The sequence below is a fragment of the Panthera pardus genome, unplaced genomic scaffold (genome assembly GCF_024362965.1).
Source record: "Panthera pardus isolate Hobbes unplaced genomic scaffold, ASM2436296v1 HiC_scaffold_13, whole genome shotgun sequence".
Classification (NCBI taxonomy): Eukaryota; Metazoa; Chordata; class Mammalia; order Carnivora; family Felidae; genus Panthera; species Panthera pardus.
Window position 1 is genome coordinate 100,304,671 of NW_026526688.1, and position 20,745 is coordinate 100,325,415.

Sequence of the window (20,745 nt, forward strand, 5' to 3'; positions counted from 1 at the left end):
ATGCAAAAATATTCACAAAAATAGTTTATAAAAATAAACAATATTGATATTTATAGTCTTTTCTTTAATTTTTATTTTTTAAGTTTATTTATTTATTTTTAGAAAGAGACAGAGACAGTGAGCAGGAGGGAGACAGAGAGAGACAGAGAGAGACTCCTAAGTAGGATCTATGCTCAGTGGAGAGCCTGACGCAAGGCATGAACCCACAAACCGTGAGATCATGACCTGAGCCAAATCAAGAGTTGGATGTTTAACCAACTGAGCCATCCAGGCACCCTGACATTTTATTCCTTTAATTTAACTCCAATACAAAAATGAAACTTATGGAAGAAGACAACTTTTGCCTAAGGGACTGTGACATATATCAATGAGCAACCCTGTTTCAGAATTCCATGCTATCAACAACAGAGGAAGGTGGTTCAGGATGTGTACAACCAAAGATGTTATACATGTGTCTAGTGCTGAATTCTCAAAAGATTGCTCCAAGTGTCCCAAAATAAATGGTATCTGATAAGTTGTAAATTAGTAGGTGATAAGTAATTGACTCCATCAATATGGTATTTCCAGAAGATTCTCTAGATAATTGCTATAATAAGTATATTAGATTTGTGTCCTCTAACCAGCCAACAGGAAAAATGTTCTCATAAATTTTTGCCCTGGTGTTGCACATGTTTTATTTGTTTGCCTGAATACACACACACACACACACACACACACACACACGCAAACACACACACACACACACACACACACATACACATATAAATATTCATGTTATATATATATGTATGTGTATATATATATAATATTCATGTCAAATTACATTCTGAAATGTAAGTATAAAAAATAAATTTAAATGGGACAACCTACTTTAATTTTAAACAAGTGTTTGAATCTCATCCCAAGTTTGGAGAAGTGGGGACAAAGCTGGCAGTGATTACTTGGTCACACCACTTGCAGTGTGGCAGCGAGTGAGTGCCTAAGTCCTCCCAGCACATGTGCTGCCACTCAGGCACTGCTCTGCTGTACCCTGTCTTAAGATTCTGCAAAAAGTCCAAGCATCTTGATCTTATTCATTTTTTCTGCTTCTAACAGCTGTAACAATTAGAGATGCCCTAATGGCTGAATCAGAACATATCCCAGTCAACAAAGTAAACAATGGTGTAGCAATTCAACTAGAAAACTTTTTGGTCTGAAGTATGTTCTTTTCTAGTTCAAGCATCTGGGAAAGGTACTGATAATATTGAATTGAGGGAAACCATAAGCCAGTAGGAACTTTAAGAACTGACATATCAATCAACGTCTCTATAGGACTCTAACAGAGGTAGGGTTTTTCATTCTATGTGTTTCTCAAAGTTAATCATAGTTTTAATTAACTTAGAAATGAAATATGTCACTAAGTGATGTAGGGAGATAAAAAGTAAATAAAATATGTATTCTCTACCATTAGTATATGTTTAGAATCTAGTTTGAGAGAAAGAACATGGACATATTTTTTAAAAGACAGCATCTGAATAATAGTTTCTAAATAAATCTAGAGGTATTCAACAGAGAGACAACAAAATGGACTAGACTGTTTTGGGCAGGATTTAGATTGGAAAGGAGGTAGCAATAAGAAAGATATTCCATGTAAGGTGTGGATAAAGTGGCAAAGGAAGGATAGGCAGGCTGGGATCTGACTGATATAAGGGGCTGGTGCCATGGGGATTAGAATCATGTACTCTCAGCCTTAAAGGAATTATAGCATCCTGCCAGAAGTTGCTTTGTTTGTGTTGTATGTGCACATATATATCAATTTTAGCTGACCCCTCCTAATAGTATATTGATCTCATTTTGCCTATCTCCAGCTAAAGGTCTGATTAGCAACTTCCAGGCCCAGATTCCCACCAAACCCTTTAAACCATAATCACAGCCCCAGAGTAAAAAATATCAGTGCCTTCTACTAATCATGGGTCCCAGAATTCCACACTTATTTTTTAACTCATAAAATAGAAAACAAATGTTCATTAAACAATGAGTTTGATCTAACCAGCATAAGAAGGAATGGAGGGAAAGGCAGCCCAGTGTTGTGGTTTGTAACATGGACTCTGGAGCCAGACTTCTTAGATTCAGAACACTGGATCTCCTACTTCGTGGAGGCCTGACACTGGGCAAATCTATAACCCAATGCTTTCATCTGTAAAATGGAGATAATAATGATACCTCAAAGCATTATTCTGAGGATTAGATTAATTAATACTTCTAAAGCATTTTGAGCAAAGCCCCATATAAGTGGTCATACTACTAATATTAATAACACTAGTTTTATTACTGAGTAAGCTGAGAAAATAGTCATGTGACTTATACAAAAAAACACAAGACTCATACCTTAGGAACATTTTTAGTTTTTAGAATTTATGATGTTAGTTTTGTTTGCCAAAAGTAATTACTTTAACATGAATCCTCACCATATGGCAACAAATAGCTAGAACTCAGGGAGACCCTCAGCTCACTAAAAAGTCAGAAAGCTTTTTAGTGGCTTATCGGGGGGAATGAGACTCTGGTCATTGTCATATAGATCTGGTCAGTAGAGGGTACAATGTTCTCAGAGGTTGTATGGATTCCTAAGACCATTAGGCACTTGGAATTTGAAGATGTTCTTTTTACTGTACCTTAAACTTTTGGGAAAAAAGAAAAAAATAGAGGACAGGGGGCAGGAGGATGGGGCAGAGTAGGAAGACCAGAGGCTCGCTTTATCCCATAAACACAACTAGATAACTATCAAATCCTCTTGAATATCTCAGAAATCAACCTGAAGACTGACAGAACAAACTCCACAACTAAAGGAAAGGAAGAAGCCACATTGAAAAAGGTAAGAAGTGCAGAGACAGAGTTTAGGGGAGAAAGTGATCACAGCTGCTGTGGAAGAGAGGGAGCCGTGGTTGCAGAGAAAGGCAAGAGAAACAGGAGTACACCGGTGAACGCACGAGGAGAATGTTCCCCCAAAGCCATTGGCTTGGAAAATCAGAGGGACTGAATTTTGTGAGTTCTTGCTACCAACAGTGTTTAAAGCCTAGAGTTTTAAAAGTCAGTGGGCTTGGCTAAGATAGAGCTCAGAGGGCATTGCATCTGTTCCTGAAGAGAAGGCAGGCAAACAACCTGAGACAGTGTGGAAACAGCAATCTGAAGCATGGCTGGGAACACAGTGGGGAGATTATTCACTTTTATCCAAGCACATACCTAAGAGGTAGAGTTAACAGAGACACCTCTCCAGGAACAAAGATTCTGGCAGATGCCATTTCCCTCTCCCTCCCCTCAGCATAAACACAGAGCCACCTGCAGGGGTGTAATGCTAACACTGGCTGCCTAACTTGCTTATACCAATCCCCACTTTTGCTGTGCTTTGGTGGGACTGCCCCTCTCAGTTAAGCTTGCTTTAGTGCTAGTGCAGCAGGCTCCTCCTCCAGAATACCAGCACAAACCCTGCCCTCACCATGTCTCCCAAGAGACTCCCAGAGTTCTGCAGGACCTCAGATATCTCGGAAGTAATGTCAGGTCTAATTTTACAAGCAGACCAGAGCCTACCTAGTTAAAACTTGCCACATTCTGGCCAAGGACCAAACACTGCCTATAGGCAAAGAGAGCCTCTACTGACAACTGGCCTGGAGGATAGACCAGCCAGAACACAATAGCAGAACACACGCAGCACACACTGAAGACATTCCCTAAAGCACCAGGCCCTAGGCACTACATGGCCTCTTCTTCATCAGGCCATTACTTTCAGGAGGAGAAGACATAACTGGCTTCTGTAACACACAGAAGAAGGCAGAGAGTTAGACAAAATGTGAAGAAAGAGGAGTTTATCCCAAATGAAAGAACAAGATAAGGCCACAGCCAGAAATCTAATTGAGACAGAAATAAGTAACATGCCTGATGGATAATTTAAAGCAACAACCATAAGGATACTCACTGGGCTTATGAAAAGAATGGAAGACATCAGTGAGGACCCTTCCCACAGAGATAAAAGAGTTAAAAAGAATCAATCCGAGATGAAGACCACAATAAATGAGATTAGAAACACACTTGATGCAACGAACAGCAAGCTGTAAGAAGCAGAGGAATGAATTAATGACTAGAAGACCAAGTAATGGAAAACAATGAAGCTGAACAATAGAGATTAAAGAATTATGCAACAAGAGAATAGACTTAGGGAGCTCAGTGATGCCATCAAATGTAATAACATTCATATTATAGAAGTCCCAGAAGATGAGGAGAGATAAAAGGGGGCATAAAATTTATTTCAAGAAATAATAGCTGAAAACTTTCCTAACCTGGGAAAGGAAACAGAAACCCAGATCCAGGAGGAACAGAAAACTCTCATCAAAATCAATAAAAGCAGGCACACACCAAGACGTATTGTAATTAAATCTGCAAAATATAATGGTAAGGAAAAACATTAAAAACAGCAAGACAAAAGCAGTCATTCACTTACAAGGGAAAACCCATAAGGTTAGTTGGAGATTTTTCAACAGAAACTTGGCAAGACAGAAGAGAGTGGCATATTCAAAGTGTTGAATGGGAAAAATCTGTTCAATTTTCCTCCATCCAGCAAGAATACTCTATCTAGCAGAGCTATCATTCAGAATAGAAGGAGAGATAAAGTTTCCCAGACAAATAAAAACTAAACCACTAAACCACTAAACCAATTCTGCAAGAAATATTAAACGGGACTCTTTGAGTGGAAAGGAGAGACCAAAAGTGACAATAAAAAGGCAGCAAACACAAAAGTAGTAAAAACGAATATTTCTGTAAAAATCAGTCAAGGAGCTCACACACGCATGAAAGATATAGAATATAATAATATATACCTAATGTGGGGAGGAGAAGAGAAAAGAATGGGTTCAAACTTGAATGATCATCAAATTAATATAGACTGTTAATTTCAGGAGAGGTTATATACAAATCTACTGGTAACCATATATCAAAACCCAGTAATAAACATGCAAAGAATAAAGAGAAAGAAACACAAATATATCACTAAAGAAAATCAGTAAAACATGAAAGAGAGAAAGACAAGAAAGAATCAGAAAACGTCTCTGGAAGAAACCACAAAACAAGTAATAAAATGGGAATAAATACGTATCTATCAATAATAACTTTGAATATAAACAAACTACACACTCCATTCAAAAGACATAGGGTAACAAAATGGATGAAAAAAACCCCAAAACTTATTTATATGTTGCCTACAAGAGATTCATTTTAGACTTAAAGACACTTGCAGATTAAAAGTGAGGGGATGGAGAAACATTTATCATGCAAATGGAGGTCAAAAGAAAGTTGGAATAGGAATACTTATATCAGACAAATTGGAATTTAAAGCAAAGACTGTAATAAGACAAAAAGAAGGGCACTACATAATAATAAAGGAGACAATCCAACAAGAAAATATAGCAAATTTAAATATTTATGCACCCAACATAGAAGTACCCAAATATATAAAATAATTATTAACAAACATAAAAGAACTAATTGATAATAACCCAATAATACTAAGGGACTTTAACACTCCACTTACATCAGTGGACAGATTGTCTGAATAGAAAAATAAACAGGGAAACAATGGTTTTGAATGACACACTTAATGGACTTTACAGATATATTCAAAGCATTTCCTCCCAAAACAGTGGAATACACAACCTTTTCAAGTGCAGATGGAACATTCTCCAGAAAAGATCACTTAGTTACAAAACAGACCTCAACAAATAGAAAAAGACTGAAGTCATACCATATAACTTTTCTGGTCACTACACTATAAAACCAGAAGTCAAGTACAAGAAAAAAATCTGGAAAGACCACAAATACATGGAGGTTAAGTAACATGCTACTAAATAATAGAAGTGTCAACCATGAAATCAAAGAAGAAATTTAAAAAAAATAAATGGAAGCAAAAGAAAATGAAAAAGCAGCAGTCCAAAACCTTTGGGACACAACAAAAGCAGTTCTAAGAGGGAAGTTTATAGCAATACTGGCCTACCTCAAGAAGCAAGAAAAATACCAAATAAACAACTTAGCCTTACAGTTAAAGGAGCTACGAAAATAACAACAAATGAAGCCTGAAGCCAGAAGAAGGAAACATATAATAGAGATTAAAGCAGAAATAAATGATATAGAAACTAAACAAATATATAATAATAATAGAACAGGAGCTGGTTCATTGAAAGAAATTAATAAAATTGATTAAAACCTCTAGCCAGATTTATCAAAAAGCAAAGAGAAAAGGCCCAAATAAATAAAATCACAAATGAGAAAGGAGAAATAACAATCAACACTATAGAAATACAAACAAATATAAGAGAATATTATGAAAAATTATATGGCAACAAATTGGACAACCTATAAGAAATGGATAAATTCTTAGAAACGTATAAATTACCAAAACTGAAACAGGAAGAAACATACAACTTGAATAGACCAATAACTAGCAATGACAGTGGGTGTGTAATCAAAAAACTTGCAAGGAACAAAAGTCCAAGACCAGACGACCTCCCAGGGAGAACTCTACTAAACATTTAAAGAAGAGTTAGTACCTATTCTTCTCAAGCTATTTCCAAAAAATAGAAAAGAAAGGAAAGCTTTCAAATTCATTCTATGAGGCCAGCATTACCAAAACCAGATAAAGGCACTACTAAAAAAGAGAACTATAGACCCATATCTCTGATGAATATAGATGCAAAAATTATCAATAAAATGCCAGCAAACTAGGGAACTTGGGTGGTTCAGTCCGTTGAGTGTCTAACTTTGGCTCAGGTCACGATCTGGTGGTTTGTGAGTTTGGGCCCCACATCGGGCTCACTGCTGTCAGATTGTCAGTGTAGGGCCTGCTCTGGATCCTCTGTCCTACTCTCTGTGCCCCACTCCCCCCAACTTGTGCTTTCCCAAAAGTAATTAAATATTTTTTATTTATTTTTATTTTTTTTAATGTTTATTTTTGAGACAGAGAGAGACAAAGCATGAGCAAGGAAAGGGCAGAGAGAGAGGGAGACACAGAATGTGAAGCAGGCTCCAGGCTCTGAGCCGTCAGCACAGAGCCTGACACGGGGCTTGAACTCACAAACTGTGAGATCGTGACCTGAGCCGAAGGCAGACACTTAACCGACTGAGCTACCCAGGCACCCCTTAAATATTTTTTAAAAAATAAAAAAAATAAACACTAAAATTACTGTGGTTAAATAAATAAATAAATAAATAAATAAATAAATAAAATGCTGACAAACTGAATCCAACAATGCGTTAAAAAAATCATTAATCATGATCAAATAGGATTTATTCCTGGGTTGCCAGGGTCATTCAATATTTGCAAATCAAACAATGTAACATATCATATTAATAAAAGAAAGGATAAGAACTATATGATCATTTCAATAGATGCTGAAAAAGCATTTAACAAAGTGTATAGCATTCATTCACAATAAAAACCCTCAAAAAAGTAGATTGAGAGGGAACATACTTCAATGTAATAAAGGCTATATATGAAAATTCCACAGCTAATATCATCTTATTTGAGGAAAAACTCAGCTTTTCCTCTATGGTCAGGAGCAAGACAGGGATGTCTACTCTCACCACTTTCATTCAACATAGTACTGGAAGTTCTAGCTATAGCAATCAGACAACAACAACAACAAAATCAAAGGCATAAGTAAATTGCAAGGCAATGATAAATAAATTGGCAAGGAAGAAGTAAAACTTTCACTATTTGCAGAGAACATGATACATTATATAGAAAACCTGAAAGACTCCACCAAAAAACTGCTAGAACTGATAAATTAGGTAACGTCACAGGATACAAAATCAATGCACAGAAATCTGTTGCATTTGTATACATCAATAATGAGGCAGAAGAAAGAGAAATTAAGGAATTAATCCTGTTTACAATTGGAGCAAAAACAATAAGATACCTAGGAATAAACCTAATTGAAGAGGTGACAGACCTATATTCTTAAAGCAATAAAACACTGACGAAAGAAATTCAAGATGACACAAAGAGATGGAAAGACATTATATGCTCTTGACTGGAAGAACAAATATTGTTAAAATGTTTATACTACCCAAAGCAATCTATACATTTAATGCAATCCCTGTCAAAATACTACCAGCATTTTTCAGAGTTAGAACAAACAATCCTAAAACTTGTGTGGAACCATAAAGGACCCCGAATAGTCAAAGCAACCCTAAAAAAAAAAGCTAGAAGCATCACGACTTTGGACTTTCAAGTTATATTACAAAACTTTAGTAATCAAAACAGGATGGTACTGGCACAAAAATAGACACGTAGATCAGTAGAACAGAATAGAAAACTCAGAAAGAAACTCACAATCATAAAGTCAATTAATCTTCAACAAAGCAAGAAAGAATATCCAATGGGAAAAATAAACAAATAATCCAACTAAAAAATGGGCAGAAGACACAAATAGAAATTTTTTCATAGAAGACATACAATCAATAGGCACGTGAAAAGATGCTCAACATCACTCATCATCAGGAAAATGCAAATCAAACCTACAATGCAATATCACTTCACACTGGTCAGAACGGCTAAAATCAGTAACACAAGAAACAACAGGTGTTGGAGAGGATATGGAGAAAGGGAAATGCTTATGTAGCGGTGGTGACAATGCAAAATGGTGCAGCCACTCTGGAAAATATTATGGAGGTTCTTCAAAAACTTGAATAGAGAACTACCCTACAATCCAGCAATTGCACTGCTAGGTATTTATCCAGAGAATACATAAATAATTCAAAGGGATACATTCACCTTGATGTTTATAGCAGCATTATTTACAATAGCCAAACTATGGAAGCAGCTCAAGTGACTTTTGACTGATGAATGGACAAAGAAGATGTGATATATATGATACACACACACACACACACATACACACACACACACACACACACACACACACACACAATGGAATATTACTCAGCCATAAAAAGAATGAAACCTTGTCACTTGCAATGACATGGATGAAGCCAGAGAGTATTATTCTCAGTGAAACAAGTCGGTCAAAGAAAGACAAATACTACGTTATTTCACTCATATGTGAAATTAAAGAAACAAAACAAATAAGCAAAGGGGAGAAAAAGAGAGAGAGGCAAATCAAGAAACAGACTCTTAACTGTAGAGAACAAGTTGATGGTTACCAGAGGGGAGGGGCATGAGGGGATGGGTGAAATAGGTATGGGAATTAAGGAGTGCACTTGTCATGATGAGCACTGGGTGATGTACGGAAGTGTTAAATTACTATATTGTGCACCTGAAACTAATATTACACTGTATGTTAACTAACTAGAATCAAAATAAAAACTTAAAAAAATTAGAGGGGACTGTTTCTGACTTTCCAAACTGAAAGTCCACTGAAAGGTGGAGAAGATTTCTCTCCAATGCATTTTGGAGTTAAGTGTCATGCTCAGGTTGTGGAGAGCCTGCTATTGTCCACCAGATATCTGTGATTTTCTTCCATCATGTGCTGTTGTCATGGAGAAGCAGCTCTCCAGTAAGGAACTACATTTTCCAACACCTTTTATATTGGGTAGACCCCTGACACTCAGTTTCAGTGAGTGAAGAGTGAGCCAAAGTAATATTTTTTTTAAAAAATTCTGCCATTAGACTCTCCATTCTTTCTTCTCCTCTCTGCAGGCTAGATTTGAGGCTGAGAATAGCCACCAAAACCAAGTGTTTCCTAAACCTGGTCCCTACATGCTGTAGGGAGGAGAGCCCATGCTGCCTCTTAGACCTGATAGGAGTGGGAAATAAATTTCTATTCTGTTTAGCCACAAAAAATCTGGGCTTTATTTGTTTCAGTAGCTAGCATTACATTGCTAATAAAGGGGTATAAATTAGAGAGAAGTTCTTGCCCAGTAGCAATCATGGCCAAGCCACCAGGAATAACTCGACATCTGACCACAGCCTTAAACAATAAACATGTAGATGTCTCATTAGACAGTACGATGAGAGAGTATCAGACTACTGTGAAAAATTACCAAGAAGTCAGACTTCCAAAATGACCCAAAGCCTTCCAAAGTGACCCAAAACTACAAATCTTCCAAGAAACTACTAAATGTTCATGAATTAAAGTATTTTCCAGACCAGTGAGGTTCAGATAACCCTTGAGTAAATATCTAAATGTCTGGGTGCTTATTTAAAAACAAAATAAATCTCTAATCCTTTGGAGGCCTTGATATTAACAATGACTATTACTATAGTGGTTATGGGATGAAATCATCTATAACTAGAGGAGTTATGAAGCAGTAGCTATAAAATTTCTTAGTAGAAAGGGAAGTTGTTGGGTCCTCCTCAGGCCACTTTCTCTTTGTAATTATTTCTAAATCATTACCTTATGTCAACCGTCACTACAGCAGAAACCCAATTCTCCATGACTTTTAAAAGAGATATAGAAGAGTAACTGCCAAAAACAATGATTGTGCTTGAGAGAGAGAGAGAGAGTGAATATCTGTTTTTAGTCAGAGAAAATGTTTATGTAAAGGAAAAAGACTATAAGAATTTAATAGATTTAGTACTATAATAAAGGATGATTATATAAGACTGATGTCTGCGAAATCCAGTAAAAACACTCAGTCCGCTTTCCTTAGGAGACCCTGTCTCCATATAAATGCTTGGTAAAAAGTCAAACCACTTGAAAGGAAGGATTTTACTGTCCTCTGTGAAATCAGCTTTATGAGCCATTTGCTCGGCTTGTCCTGTGTCCTGTCAGGTGTGTCTCATGTTTACCATACTTGTCAGCATTTGTTCCCACCTTTCACTCAGTTGTACCTTTTAATGCACTGACAGCTTCCTTCATCAAATTTAATGGCCTCTTTCAGACAAAGGGATAATTGACTAATCAGATCTTCTTATTTGCAATAACCCTGAGGAACGAATTTCCCTCCGACAGTTAAAAGCATGTCCCAGGCCTATAAATGATGGCAATGCAGAAGTCATCAGGTACTTGTCATGCCCATGGAACAGAGGACTGCACACAGGGGTGACCTTTTGTTGAAAAATTCTACTACAAGCCCTCCCCTCCTAATCGTCCCCTTGTTGTTTCTTAACTAATGCAAATTGCTTATTACTTTGCAAGTTAAAAATTAGTATTTTTCTTGAAGACTATCCTAAGATTTAATTATTATAATGTAAAAAGGCAACAATCTTAAAATATTTTGCCAGTGGATGCATTGACAAATATTTCAAACTTAAGCTCTATATTTTATTTCTAGAGAACAAGAAAAGCTCTAATTTCCTGGCAATGGAACATAGAATCAGACCTCTACCATTGTATCAAGTGGCCATTTGTTGTTTTACATTCCCTAGTTCTGCCAACAACCTCTCAAATGTGTCTTAGAGGAATCGCACCCCTTCCCCCACTCTCCATCCATAGAATTCACATAAAATCGACACTGTTGCGTTTCAAGGAGGGGCTGAGCAAAGTGCTATCGCTCTCTATTGATCAATATTAGTTAGGGCAGCACTTCCCAGTCTTTGTTCATGGTATGGGCCACAAAAACAAACAAAGAAAAAATATTGTTAGAGTGCACGTTGAGATAAAAGAATGGAGCAAATCTGAGCCAGAGTTGACTAGCCCGGGTCTCTGCCTGACTGTACTCCAAGACAGAAGGGACTTGATACCCCAGTGCATATACAACATATTCAAGGCATGCCAGTATTATTATAGTGGCCAGTGTGCTTGGGCATACCAGTTGAAACTCTAGGTTAAGGCAGGCATTCACCAAACAAATTGGGCCAATTTGATGATGAAATTTGATTCCAGTTTTGGCTATCTTTAACAGTCTCTATTTTCCTATAGACAGGCTGATAATGGTGTGAGCCTGGCAAAGACAAGACTACTTGGATATGACTGAAGATAAGGATCCATGGGTGTGTATTTGTGCATACAGTGAAAGACCTCCCCCTGAACATTTCATCTCTAAGAGTCAATAAAAGCCATTTTGCACTTACGCCACTTTCTGTGATATACAATTGAAGCTCTAAATTCTGTTACATACAGATAACCTCTGTATGTACTATAGTATACTGCAACATATTTTTCATCTGTTGTCTCCTCCACTGGACTGTTAATTTGTTGAGAATAAGAACTGTGTATTAGTTAGATTTGTACGCCGAGCAAAGCACATGGCCCATATGATGAGGTACTCTATCAGGATATATGTGTGTTAAAATGAATACAAGAATACATGTTTTTAATTAAAAAACTATGAATGAAATGGAATCAAGATGTGTCCTGTTGTAATCCATACACCTCTGAATGGCTTTATAAGCAAAGCCTTAAGAATTTGGGCACCTTGGAATATAACATGTGGAGGAAAAGAGAATGAGTTAAATGACTTCACTTAAAAACTGTATTTTCTGGGGTGCTTGGTGGCTCAGTCAGTGAAGCATCCAACTCTTGATTTCTGCTCAGGTCATGATCTCATGGTTCGTGAGTTCAAGCCCCACATCAGTCTCTGAGCTGACAGTGCGAAGCCTGCTCGGGATTCTCTGTCTCCCTCTGTCTCTGCCCTGCCCTCTATCTCTCAAAAATAAATAAATAAACATTAAAAAATTGTATTTGCCAAATTTATTTTTCGGTAGTTCAAAGCTGTAAACACCCCATTCAAGTCAAATGGCCTTAAGGTTCAAGGAAACAAATAAGTAACAGCAACAGAAATCCTAAATCCTTATCCTTCAGTTCTGTTCTCTGGTAGTTACGTATTCTAGCTCCTTTCCCTAAATTATACAATCTAATTGCTTCCTTTTCTCCACCATCTCCTGAAAGAGAAATTAGTTCTTATTCCCAAGTCATGAAAGTGAAGGCAGGTGGGCAGGATAACCATAACAAACCAGGGTACAAATCAAGCCTGTTGCATTTGATTTTTAGACCTTCCCCTCAGCAAATCTCTAAGACTGATCTGTCATAAAATTATCCTTAGGTTCGCTTTGGCGATTTTGAAGTTTATTCAAAGGGAAATTAGGAGAAATTAGACCTGACTTTCTTTCACAAAAAATAGGCTGAAGCTCCACTGAGAATTGGGAACTGGGGTCAGACTGGAAGACTCACGCCATTTTTCGTGAAGCAGGATTTTATTCACAGTGCTCTATGTTAACTGGACAGCAGGCTAACAGAGAAAAGGAGAAAGATAGGAGATAACTTTTTTCTTTTGTTTCTTTCTTTTTTAAAAAAATATGGAACACTCCACGAATTTGCGTGTAGTCCTTGCACAGGGGCCACGCTAACCTCTGTATTGTTCCAATTTTAGCATATGTGCTGCCAAAGCCAGCACAAGGTCATCTTTCAACATTTCTCTCTGCAGGGAGAATCATAAGCTGAGCCCTGTAATTTTTTTTTTTCCCCTAGACCTGCACCATACATTCCCTGAGTTTCTTAGAGTGGTCCCCGCTGGAAAACCATTTAAAGCCCTTAGGTTTCAAGGCTTCAGTAAAGGTGTGTCAAGCCCTGGACTCTGTCACCCTCTAGTCATCCCCTTGGAAAGAGAATCCCATGCTGAGTTAGTTAATGAGTAAGTCTCTGCTTTAATTTTTTTTTTAATGTTTTTATTTTATTTATTTTTGAGAGACAGAGAGAGATGAAGTGTGAGCGGGGGAGGGGCAGAGAGAGAGAAAGACACAGAATCTGAAGAGGCTCCAGGCTCTGAGCCTTCAGCATAGAGCCCAACGCGGGCTCACAAGCCGTGAGATCATGACCCGAGCCGAAGTTGAATGCTCAACCGACCAAGCCACCCAGGCGCCCCGAGTACGTCTCTGCTTTAATCAAAGAAACCACAAGGAAGGCCTGCTTCCCGCTCTATCTAGGCAGAATACCACGGGCATCACCATGAAATGGATATTAAGTGGGCCGTGAAAAACTCTAACTTCTGTCTCTTCCATATCAAACTAGATAAAATACCTTCCTTTCACCCTTCTTTTAAAGTCTTTTAACCTCTGGATACATATCAGTAAAACAAGGGTGTGCCTCAAAGTCTACTTTTTGTACAATTCAGTGATTCTATAGCACTGATATAAAGGAGTGGCAAACGTCTGAGACTATGCTGTATGTCAGTTATTTCTGGAATGCTGACAAGCCTTCTAATTGAGGTTCATTTGGATGCTATACTGGTACATCTCATGTGTCTACTACCATGAGACATATGTTCCTGTTATGAGCATGAAGTAGTGATGGAACCAAGGAAAAAGTACTCAATTGTACTAACTTATACATATGAAAAGCCTAATTACCAAATTAATATAGAATTTATTTGTCAATCCTGGTAGAACATCTCCCAACCTCTCACTAAATTATCTTTGTATACTATGAAATTAAAGGAATTAATCAAAGCCTAGGATTAACCATCAAATATTTGCCACATTATAAGAGCAATTTCTACTCATTGTAAGCTTGATAGAACTAGAGTGAACAATAATAGTAATATGTCCACTCATATGGAAATGACAATACTATTAACAAGAAGAGATTAAAAAGAAATTAAGAGAGGAGCGCCTGGGTGGCTCAGTCTGTTAAGTGTCCAACTCCTGATTTTGGCTGAGATCATGATTTCACGGTTTGTAGGATTGGATCCCGCCCCGTGTCAGACTCTGTGCTGACAGTGTGGAGTCTGATTTTCTCTCCCCCTCTCTTTTCCCCATCCCAGCTCATTCTCTCTCTCTCTCTCTCTCTCTCTCTCTCTCTCTCTCTCTCTCTCCTAGAAAGAAAGACAGATTAAATGAGAGAGAATGAAATGAAAAAAGATCACAAAGAAACAAAGAATTCAATATTCAAAAATGGGAAAGTAGAGTCCCTTCAATAAATGGTGTTGGGAAAACTGAATAGCCACATGCAGAAAAATGAAACTGGACCACTTTTAATACTATGCACAAAAAGCAACTCAAAATGGATTAAAGGTTGGAAACCAATTTGACAATAAATTTCATATTTAAAAAATGGATTAAAGGCTTAAACATAAGACCTGAAACTAAAACTTCTAGAAGAAAACATAAGGGGTAACTTCCATGATATCAGTCTTGGCAGTGATTTTTTAGATATGGTACCAAAAGCAAAGGCAACAAAAGCAAAAATAAATAAGTGGGATTACATCAAACTTAAAAGTTTCTGTGCAGCAAAGGAAATCATCAACAAAATGAAGAGGGGATGGTGGGGAGAGGGGAGATGTTGGTCAGAGAATATAAACTTACAGTTTTAAGATGACTGAGTTCTGGGGATCTAATGTACAGCATGGTGATTGTCTCTAATAATATTGTGTTATATACTTGAAAGTTGCTAGAGTTAATCTTAAATGTGCTCAGCATAAAAATGAAGGAGTAATTATGTAAAGTGATGCAAGTGTTAGCTAATGCTGTGACAATAATTATTTTGTCATATATGTTTATCAAATCAACACATTGTACACCTTAAACTTATACAATGTTGTAGGTCAACAGTATCTCTATAAAGATGGAAAAAAACCCAAAATGCAATATTCAAATAAAATGAATATTGGAGACAAATTTGTTTTGAAAAAATTGAATTAATGACATGGAAGACAAAATTGAAAAGCCTTCTAATACACAGAGGGAAAATGTTTTAATTTTGAAGATTCAAAGAAAAAATTCTCAAGCATCTGGAAGAAATAAGATAACAAGCTATCAACAAAGAAACAAAAATTGGTGGAGAGTCATACAATTTATCCGAGAGACAATCCAATTTAAACTGGAAACTCTCCATAAGTCTCAAGGTGCAGCAGAATTGGGTAACTTTAGAATTAAAGTGAAGGGTGTGATGTTAAAATAAGGTGAAAGATGGAAGAAAGGCATTTAAGGAGCAGTTAGGTCCCTAAAGCCAAAGTACATTCTCCTACTCTATGACTTCAGGTGGCTACTCTTTCTGAAGAAATTCAAGTTTTATTGTCTGGAGAAGATAAAAGAGTAATTATCTGGAAAGGAAGATTCCACACATGGTTAAACTTTAAGTACCCAATGAAAATAAGGAATTTACCCAACATGCAAACCATTATTAGCTCTCCTAGATCACCCTATACTGAAGTTTGAGGCTGGCAATCTCATCCATATGTCTAATACTTCCAATCACTTTTTTTTGTATTCCTTCTTAATCATGACCAGAGATCCCAGAACTTCCATATGAGAAAAGCTTCTCCTATATGAGATAGAGATTAAACCAACCAAAAGGAATAAAAAAAAATTTGGAATGAATGGACACTAATCTGACATATTTTTAAAAGATAGCACTTAAAAAAGAAATCATCATTGGTATCAACAGAGCAGTAAGACAATAAAGCATATTCATGAAGCAAGATGTACATCCTCCAAAAAAAAATATTTAAAGAACAGAACAAGCTCTTAAAATGTAAATCATGATAGGAAAAAAATATTTTGAAATAAAATATATAAACAAAATACAATAAATTTTAAAATTTAAAAATAAAAAAATACCATAAAGTTAAGGAAATTAGTCCCAGCATATAGAGTAGAAGAACACAGAGATGAAAAATAGGAGAGGAAGATAAGAAAATTGGAAGACCATTCTAGGAGGTTCAACACCTGGACAATATAGGGGTTGCAAAGAGGGCAAAGGAATATAGAAAAATGGAGTGATGAGATTAATAAAATAATTAAAGGTAATACCACAGGATTGAAAGACATGAGTTTCTGAATGGAAGGGTCTATTTGGTGCCCAACACAGTGTAAGAAAGCAGACCCACAGTAAGGCACATTACTGTAACATTGTGCAAAAATGCAGACAAAGAGAAAAACTTAATAGCTTCTGGAATAAAAGGTAAAACAAAAGCAAAAGCAAACAAACATCAGGTTGCATACAAAGAATTAGGAATCAAAATGGCTTCACCCTCTAACATCACCGCTGGGAACTAACAACACAGCAGTGCTTTCAAAATGCTGAAGAAAAATTATTTCCAATCCAGATTCCTATACTCATCCAAAATAACAAGCGAATACAGGAAGATTACAATAGAGACATTTTGAGACATAAATTATCTTTGAAAAGTTATCTCTCACCTCTTGCTCCCAGAAAGCATTGGCAAGATGCTCTACCAAAATGAAGTTGACCACGAAAGAGAAAGCATGAGCAATAGTAAACATGGTCCAACATAGGAAGAGAGGTGAGGGAAGAGAATGCCCTGGATAAAGACTATAAAGGGAGCAACCAGTCCAGATTGCATGGGAAAGCTATCCTCTTTTTACATGTGCCAACATTCAGGCAAGTAAAAGTCAATATTCCTCTTTGCTATTGATGAGATTCATATTAGCGATGGTCTATATCTGAGATTAAACGGTAGAGAATAAAGAATGGTCTTTATGTGTATGGTTGCAATAATTCCCGCTATCTCTTTTAAACAACAGTTAGGCAGAATCTTTTGATCCCCAAAGATTATAACACATAAGAAAACACAAATATTCCCACTGAATGAAATTTTCTTACATAGCACATTTCATCAAATTTAAGAAACTTTCAATTGCAATTTGCAATTTATATTAGCAGGAAGGACAAACAACAAAGACTGAGAATCTAATTAATAATACACACATACAGCTGAGTCACCAAATTGCTACATCCTCACTAAAGGTTAAATGAAAAGTAAACCCATCATATGGGGGGATAGCAGGAAACTAGCATGTCTCAAAACTTGACACTACTCGGAGAGAGAAAAATAATCTCTTCCTGGATTGAACCATAAGCTAATATTCACACAAATTTGTGGAGTCAATTCACATGCTCGATGTAGTTCAACAAAACAGAAGAGTTTTAACTTAGATAATTTAATTTGGAGTAGTCTCTGGTTGGTAGGATTTCAGATGACTGGCAGAAGCAAATATAAATCCTCTAGAAGGACTCAGTTTTGAAAACCTTTGATTCTAAGATGCATCCTAATTGCACATTTAAAAAAAAAAGGAAAAGAATATGTGCCTTAGAATCCATGACATAATGTATGTAAATGCTTATAAATGCACAGAATGTCTCGGAAAGCATGCCCAAGAAGGAGAAAATGATTCCATCTGGTGAGAGGAATGAGTTAGTTTACTTAGGAGAAGGGGAATGTAGATAGTTATTCTTTTCACCTTTATTAGTATTCTCTGATGCTTTCACAAATTGCCATAAAATTCAAAGTTTAAAGCAAAATAGGCTTATAACCTTGCAATTCTGTAGGTCAGAAGTCTGACAAAGGTCTCACTGAGCTAAGAGCAAGGTGACCAGAAGGCTACATACCTTTCTGCAAGCTCTAGGGGAGAATCTATGTCCTTGCCTTTTCCAGCTTCCAAAGGCCACATGTCCTCCTTGGCTTGCAGTCCCCTTTCTCCATCTAGCAACACAATGTCTCTCTAATCTTCCATCTGTCTTCATGTCTCTCTCTATCTGTAGCTGGGAAATGCTCTCTCCAATTTAAGGGTTTATGTGATTAGATTTGGCTCATCCAAATAATGCAGGATAATCTCCCCATCTCAGGGTCCTTAACCCTAGTCATATCTGCAAAGTCTTTTTTTTTTTTTTTTTTTTTTTGGTAAGGTAATGTATTCACAGGTTCTGGAGATAAGAATGTGAACTTTTCTCTTTTTTTTCTTCTCTTGTTTTTTTTTTGAAAGGGGGTCATTCTGCCCACTTTGTTGTTTCTTTTCAATTCTGTAATGTGTGGTGTATTACATACTCAAGATTGAAAAAATTTACATTCCCCCAAAAAGAAATTATAAATGCCCTCTAATCTTGCAATTCCAGTTCTAGTGTTTTACAGATATATTAGCGATGCGAAAAAGGGTGGTTATTCACTGCAAAATTATAATATCAAAAGATTAAAAACAACCTAAGTATACACCCATGGAATAGTGAAATAAATTGTACCTACATACAAAATGAAATTCTATGCAGCCATCTAAAAGAATGAGGAAACTTATTATGTAGTACTGAAATGGAACAATCTACAAAGTTAATTGTTAATCAAAAAAGGCAAGTCATAGAAATAGTATATGTGCCACTGTGTGTGTGTGTGTGTGTGTGTGTGTGTGTTTGTGTGTGTGTCATATGTACAAAAATGTATGCCTTTATACACTTGCTTATATGGTCACAAATTATGTCTGAAAAGATACACAGGAGGGGCACTTGGATGACTTAGCCAATTAAGCCTCAAACTCTTGATTTTGACTTAGGTCATGAGATCAAGCCCCAAGTTCAACTCTGCACTGGGTGTGAAGCCTGCTTAAGAATCTCTCTTCCTCTCCCTCTACCTCTCCCTCTAAAAAAAAAAAAAAACATAGGAAAATGATAACAATGGTTACTTCTGAGAGGGAAAACCTAGATCCAGAAGACAGTAATAGAAGGAAGGTTCTTCACCGTGGTACCGTGGTACACATTTTTGTTTTTCTGGTTTTTTTTTAATATTTATTTATTTATTGAGAGAGAGACAGAGCATGAGCAGGGGAGGGGAAGAGAGAGAGGGAAACACAGAATCTAAAGCAGGATCCAGGCTCTGAGTATCAGCACAGAGCCGGACACGGGGCTCGAACTCAACAAAGTCTAAGGTCATGACATGAGCTGTAGTCGGATGCTTAGCCGACTGAGCCACCCAGGTGCCCCAATGCATTTAAATAATTTGCCTGAGTATACATAGGTAGATAGAGCTAGAGATTCTTACCCAGTTCCAAGTCCAAATACTATAATTTTCCTTCTTGAATCAATCTCCTATTTATTGTCATTTTAAATATATGTTTCTCTTGCCATCTGTCTTCTCTCTTTTTTCTAATGGAGATTTTTTTTATGTATTCATTTTTTCATTCTATAGACCCTGATTTGGGTACTTAACCTCTTCTGATAGTCCCACCTTTATCTCTTAGCTGTTACTAAGATTTATTTCCTATTAGAAAAGCAGAGGCAAAAGTCAGAGGGCTTCTGTGTTGCATACTGGCTATTTCTGTAGGAAAATGATAATAGAGCTCCTTTGTAATGCATTTCACATCTGTTTGTAGAAGTGAAATTGTAATAATTCTTGTTTTTGAGTGGTCTTTCTTTCAACAAATGGTGTGGTTCTTTCTGTTTCTCCTTTTCTGAGTTTTAATAACCACATCCTTCAGGAGACCAATGTAGAAAGAATTATGCTCCAGCCTCCATTTCCCTGTCTAATGCCAACCCCTAGTCTTTTCTTCAGCTCTGCAGAAAATGAGAAGTCCTAAATATTTGACTAAATCCTGAAGTGTCAAATATCTCCACATAAAGAATATACACAGTAAGGGATACCTGGGTGGCTCAGTCAGTTAAACACCCAACTCTTGGTTTCAGCTCAGGTCATGATTGAGCCCTGCGTCAGGGTCTGTGCTGACAGCATGGAGCCTATTTGGGATTCTCTCTCTCTCCCTCTCTCTTTCTCTCTCTCTCTCTCTCTCTCTCTCTCTCTGCCCCTCCCCTGCCCCTCTCTCTCAAAATAAAAAAGAATATACACAATGAAGAATGGATGATGGATGGACAGGATACATGGATGAATGGATGGATGGGTGGGTGGATGTATAGATTTGGTATACACTCAAGACTACTTTTGACCATTCTCAAAAATGAGGCTATTTATATAATCTAGCAACTACAAATATTGAGTACCAATGTAAAAAATATTGTAAATTAAATTTTCTTTTCCTTCAAGTGTGGGAAAGTCTCCTGAATATATTGTGATAAATGACATGGAAATAAGATATATTAAGCCATG

General features: G+C 36.8%; 1 long non-coding RNA gene and 1 other non-coding gene across 2 annotated transcripts in view; both read right to left on the minus strand.

Annotated features, from left to right (window-relative positions):
* The window catches only part of LOC128776546 (uncharacterized), a 109,934-nt gene that overhangs the window by 13,717 nt on the left and 75,472 nt on the right, over positions 1 to 20,745 (minus strand). The gene's annotated exons all lie outside the window — the stretch shown is intronic.
* LOC128776765 (U6 spliceosomal RNA) lies at positions 13,214 to 13,317 on the minus strand. The gene has a single exon (XR_008421941.1). It is a non-coding gene; the product is annotated as a U6 spliceosomal RNA (small nuclear RNA).